The 6,436-nt window shown below is 41.3% G+C and overlaps 1 pseudogene; it reads right to left on the minus strand.

Annotated features, from left to right (window-relative positions):
- Positions 1 to 5,117: 5,117 nt before the first annotated feature.
- On the minus strand, positions 5,118 to 5,877 carry LOC113193426 (mortality factor 4-like protein 1; annotated as a pseudogene).
- Between the last annotated feature and the right edge of the window lie 559 nt (positions 5,878 to 6,436).

Genomic DNA, 6,436 nt, shown 5'->3' on the forward strand with positions numbered 1-6,436 from the left:
TGAGCACCATGTGTGAGCCGGGTACAGTATTAAACTGTCCCATGATGCTGCCTTACTCCATGTGAACCTCATAAACCCTCACAAGTTATGGTGGGTTTTTTTTAATCATCTCCCATTCTTCAGATGGGAGATGAAGGGGGACAGAGAGATTAAATAATTTACGAAAAGTCATATGTCTTGTAAGGAGCAGAAACAAAGTTCAAATCTGTGTCTGACTCCAGGAGTCTGTGTTTTCAAATCAGTTTATTGCCTCCCAGTGAGTACAGCTGCCTGGTGGGCATCGCAATCCATGGACCCAATGCCTGAATCAAGCCGTGTCTTTGCTAGAAGTGACAGGCGCACAAACATGAATCAAACCATCCCTGCTCTGGGTCAGTCCACACCTACTGAGAGGTGGCACACGTAAGTCAACCTATCTAATACTGTACTAGGTCTATAATCAAACCCAAGGTCCGGGGAAGAAAAAGTTACATCTGATGAGGGATACTAGTAAGATTCCTGCTGAAAGAAGCATTCAGCCTGGGCCTTTAAAGACGAGTCATCTTAAAAAGGCAAATGTGAGGAGGTGGAATGAAGGTCACCAGGTTCAACCCAAGTAGGTCTGAGAGATCTAAGGCTTTTCATTGATTGCGATTATAATACAATAGCAGCATACTGGTTGCTTGAAGAAGAAATAAAGCAGGCTAATAATTTTAGTTTAAATTAACAGAAGTCGTGTCCAGACAGGCAGAAATAGAACTCTCTGTTCTGCCACTGCTCAGTCCAGACATTGCGAGGGCCGGGGGACATTGCAGCCTAAGGGTCTTCCAGAAGAGTGTCATAAAGACTCCTCTCCTCGGGGAGACTTACGGGTTAGAGGTGTTGGCAAGTACACGAAGGCTACTACATAGAATAAAGAGCCATTCTAAACTGCTCCAGAGAGTAGGACTACAGACAAGGAGTCCAAGTTAAAAGAAGGTTTTCCCAACTTCAGGAGAAACCTTTATATTGTAACCGCCCCCAAACAAAGTCCACTGTTGCAGGAGGGAGAGATTTTCTCTTTGCAAACCCTGCTTAAGAAGAGGCTGCAGGACCACCAGTCAGGTTTACCCCAGAGGGACTTTGCAATGGATGAATAAATGATTTCTGAGTTGACTGGGTGATCCACCTCCATGATGCTATGACTTAAACGGATCATCCAGTACCACCTCCCACGGAACCCAGAAATCTCTACCTGGACATCTTTACCAACTGACCAGACTCCAAGCCCCTGCCAGAGTCTGAGTTTAAAATAACAAAGCTCTGGAGTATGTTTGCCCAAGTGCCTTACCCCCACCTTTGGTGTAGCCACACTTGGATTCAGTCCCTCACTATGTCCAAGCAGAGCCCTGAAGAGCTTGTGAAACACAGCACAGTTGTTCTCCAGGCAGGACCAATGGTCTATGCAGCCCTGCTCCTAGGCTCATCTGAAAAAGAGCCGAGGGAGAGAAGAGCGTCCACACACATTCAGGTGCCCCTGCACCAGCAACTCTCTGTAGGTCTAGAGTCTGTGAATTCAAGCTCTCTCACGAAATACCCACACCTACAACGTTATCAGTCTCCTCAGAGAATTTTAACCACAAATTTACAAACCAACATGACCTGATTCTTCTCTCCATGTGTCTTCAAGGTCAAAAGAAGGGCTCTTAATTTTCAGAAAATGTCCTCCCAAGCAAAGTAGGAATTTCCAGAGGCCTGGGAGCCACGTTCTGGAGATAGGAGAGAAGAGCTTGAAGTGAGATCTTATAAACAAGGAGCCCTCACCTCTAGGTTTCATTCCCTTTGAAAGAAAAACAAGTCAGAAAACTAAAGAGTCATCCATCCGTGGGAATGAATAAGCATTTCCACTATAGTTTGATTAAATAATCTCTTGCCAGGAAACTAGAGTAAGGAAAAGAGTTAGATTTCTTGGCCTCTTGGGTCTCTATCAGCTCCAAATACTGTGGTCATTAATGAGTAAACTTTATTCATTTCACATTTACTCATTTATTCATTCAGCAAATATTGAGTGCCCACTGTGTTCCCCAAACCACCAAGGTACCAGGTTTAGAGCAATTTAAAAAAAATGTACAGATGTGGTTCTCATGGACTAGACCCTCATTACAAGATAGTAGGGCTGGGTGTGGTGGAGCACACCTGTAATCCCAGCAGGTGGGGAATCTGAGGCAATAGAATCACAAGTTTAAAGCCAGCCTCAGCAACTTAATGAGGTCCTGAGCAACTTGGCAAGACCCTGTCTCCAAATAAAATATAAGGGCTGGGGATGTAGCACAGTTGGTAGAGTGCTTGCCTCACATGCACAAGATCCTGGGTTTAATCTCCAGCACCACAAAAAGTAAATTAATAAATAAAATATGAAAAGAGGCTGGGGGTGTGGCTCTGTGGTTAAGCGCCCCTGGGTTCAATCACCAGTACCCCCCCCCAAAACAGTAAGAAATAAATAAATATGACCTCAGATAATACCAAGGGCTACGGAGAAGAGCAATAATGCAATGAAAAACGATAAGGAATGTTGGGGAGCCCAGTTTTAAACACGGTGGTAAGGGCCGGTCTCCTGAGGCAGTAACATTAGAGCAAAGACTTGAAGAAGGTAAGGGAAAGAACCAAGAGATATCCGAGAGAACAGCCCAACAGCAGCCACAAAGCCGGGTGTGTTCAGGGAAGAGTCACAGAGGCAGGGGACAGAAGTGAACACGGTGTGGGTCCTAGGAGCCAAGGTAAATGAAGTAACTCCAGACCCACACCCCAGGCAGGGCCCGTGGGCTCAAGGACTAGATTCCCCTCAGTGCCGTGAAGAGCTCCTTAGACAGTTTGGCTTTAATCCCTTTCCACTGTCTGCACACATCATTGCTGAATGAATAAATGAGTAAATGTTCAGAGCCCGCAGTTCTGGACGAGGTGATCCTGACTCAGATGACATCCCAGGATCTGCAGGTTGTCATCGGATCCTTAGTCCTGCTCAAAGGTCCAGAGGTCCTGTGGCCTGAGACCAGCCTTGACAGGGAAGCTGCACTCAGCTAAGACAACTGAGGCAACCAAGGTATGTGGCTGCCGCAGAACCGCAGCAGCCCACGAAGCTAAATGGGATCACAAGAGAGACGCAGTATAGGTTCTGTCTTCAAAAAGTTCACACACACACACACACACACACACACACACACACACACTGGAACCACTGCAAGGCAACCAACCACAAGTATAAAATTCAGTAATATCACTCTACGTAGAGCTTTTTCCCCCTTTATTGAGATATCATTGACAAGTTCATTGTACTATTCAAGATGTACAATATGATTTATTTTTTTTAAGTTGTAGATGGACACAATACCTTTATTTTATTTATTTATTATTTATGTGGTGCTGAGGATCGAACCCAGGGCCTTACATGTGTCAGGCAAGTGCTCTGCCACTGAGCCCCAATCCCAGCCCTGATTTTTTAATATATGTATACATTGTTAAATAATTACTACTACCAAGCTAATTAATATATCCATCACCTCACAATTACATTATTGTAGTAAGAACATTTAAGATCTACTCTTTTAGCAAATTTCAAAAATACAGTACAGTAGTGTTAACTGTATATACATTAGATTCCCAGAATGGATTCATCCTGAATAAATAAAACTTTGGACCCTTTGACCAATACCTCCCCATTTCTCACAGTTCATTGTTGGTATATAGAAATTCAACTGATTTTTGTAGGTAGGTTCTGTACCGTGCAATTTTACCAATTTCACTTATATTTGTTCAATTTTTTGATAGAGTTTTTAGGGTTTTCTATATATAAAATCATATCATCTGCAAAGATGATTTTACTTCTTCCTTTACACTTTGGATGTCTTTTAATGGACTGTTGAATTTGATTTGCTAGTATTTTGCTGAGAATTTTTATGTCTCTATTCATCAGGGTTATCAACCTGTAATTTTCTTTTCTTTTTTTTTTTACACTGCCCTTGTCTCCTGATAGAAAACTTAAGCCATCTACACTTAGAGTAATTATTGGTAGGCAAGGATTTCCTCTTTTCACTTGTTGGTCATTTTCTTTCATAGTTCTGGTTTCTCTCTTCTAGTTGTCTTTGTGGTTTTATGTTTGTTTGCTGTAGTGATATGCTCTGATTCTTTTCTCTTTATTTTTTGCTATCTACTACAGGTTTTTTCTTTGTGATTACCACAAGGCTTACTTGAAACATCTTCTAGTGATTATATCCACTTACTACAATTTAATTTAATTGCATACAAAGACTTTTTATCCTTCCTCAATATTGTGTTACTGATGTCACCATATACATATCTTTTCTTTGAAATTTAAAGAAAAAAAATTCATTGAAGACCTGAAAAACAATTTCTAAAAGATTGACTTGTCCAGAAAACTATAGCTACACAATGCATTGTGTCTATCATGTTAAAAAAGGCATCAGACACAAATACAAAAACCTGGAAACAAGGTGCCACAATTTTTCAACAATTTGAGCAAAGAACAACACGGATGACTTTAAAAGGATAGGCTTTTTATTATAAGCACTGTTTTTTAAAAGGAGCACAAATGGATAAATATGTTCAGTTAACTATGCTAGATAGAACCTCTGACACTAGGTATCAGAGCATTTTGTCATATAGTACTAATATATATTATAAAAGTGTAGAGTATCAAAAGAATAGTACCACCAGCATTCCAAAGTAGCTTTGTCCACTAAGTAATGAAACCCTCGACAGCATGCCTGTCTTCTGTCTGCACTGACTACACTGGTAGCATCTTTAAAATGAAAAGGAAGGAAGGAAGGAAGGAAGGAAGGAAGGGAGAGGAGGGAGGGAGGGAGAGAGAAAGGAAGGAAGGAAGGAAGGAAGGAAGGAAGGAAGGGAGGAAGGGAGGAAGGGAGGAAGGGAGGAAGAAAGGAAGAAAGAAAGAAAGAAAGAAAGAAAGAAAGAAAGAAAGAAAGAAAGAAAGAAAGAAAGAAAGAAAGAAAGAAAGACGGGCCATAACCTCCTTTAATTTCTGTTTAAAATCAAACAGAAAACAAACATCAATTCTTTTATATACTGACAGCTTCAAAGTACCTCATTTGTACAAGAAAGGGATGGAATGTGTTTACAGAGATTCAAACATACGTGCCTGAGAATACCTCATGCAGCTTTCTGATGAAACATTTCATAATCTCTGGTACTAAGCAAAGTTGTCGGCAAAGTCTTTGGTGCTTTAGGAAATCATAAAGATGATTCAGTAATAAAGCAAGTTCCTTCTCATCCAGAAGTGTATCAGGCCTACATCAATTTAATTTGCACAAATAATCTCAGTAGATCTGAGGCTCCATGTACCAGGGACATGGGGACATCCTGGTGATCTGCAAGAGCATCTGCAGACTGGAGTCGCTCAAGTGTGCAAAGCTTGATTGCTCATCATCACGTTGGCAGGTTCTTTTATCCCCACCACTACCTCATTAACAGCACACTCCTGGTATTTCCTAGAGATTTCTTGTACTTGGCATAATCCTGTAGAATGAAATCCACATTCTTCCTGGCAGGAAGATAAAAGAGTCGTTTTGGCCTTGTAATTAAATCTTAGTCACCAACAAGCCATGGTTTCAGCTATTCAGGAATCTTGACTTAAGCTCTGTTCATCAATGTTTCCTCATTTCAACAGGAGGATCTGCCGGGTCTTTCCTTCTGAGACTGCGGCTGGTGGGTACTACTGCCATCTCCCTTGCCGGGTGTTCTGTTTGTTGGTTTTCATTTTTACTTCCATAGAACGACTCCTGTCCTGGGGCAGTGCCTCTGATCTTCCCTTCTGCATTCGGTTTCCCGGTTGGCTTTTTGAAGTTCTTACTGTATCTGCAGATTGGTGTTCACATACTGGAGCATTCTGCTCTCTGAAAAACACTTGTCCCAATTTCATTTGAATATTGTCATGTATTAGGCATTTCACTTGTTTGTTGTTTATGATAAACATTACTTACTTTGCTTCATAAAGAGACCATGGAATACAGCATTCCCCCACCCTGCTGGAATTTAGGATTTGGGCCCTACTTGGGCACCATGATATGTGACTCACTGCCTCATCCATCTCTCACCATCCCCAACTACTTCCCCCTACTCTCTTTCCCACCCAATTCCATGTCAGATGCATTGTCAGGCATCACCCCCTCTATGTCCTGGGCCCCACAATTGACATCTTTTTTATTACATATTCATTAGCACATTTTTGTAGCTACAATTTTTTTTAAATTTGTTTAGTTATACATGGACAGAATATCTTTATTTTGTTTATTTGTTTATTTTTATGTGGTGCTGAGGATTGAACCCAGTGCCTCACACATGCTAGGCAAGCACTCTACCACTGAGCCACAACCCCAGCCCCTGTAGCTATATATTAAAAATTATATAGATTTTTAAAAGACAATTAAATTGTCCTTTAACTTTT

This window comes from Urocitellus parryii, chromosome 11 (assembly GCF_045843805.1).
Source record: "Urocitellus parryii isolate mUroPar1 chromosome 11, mUroPar1.hap1, whole genome shotgun sequence".
NCBI lineage: Eukaryota > Metazoa > Chordata > Mammalia > Rodentia > Sciuridae > Urocitellus > Urocitellus parryii.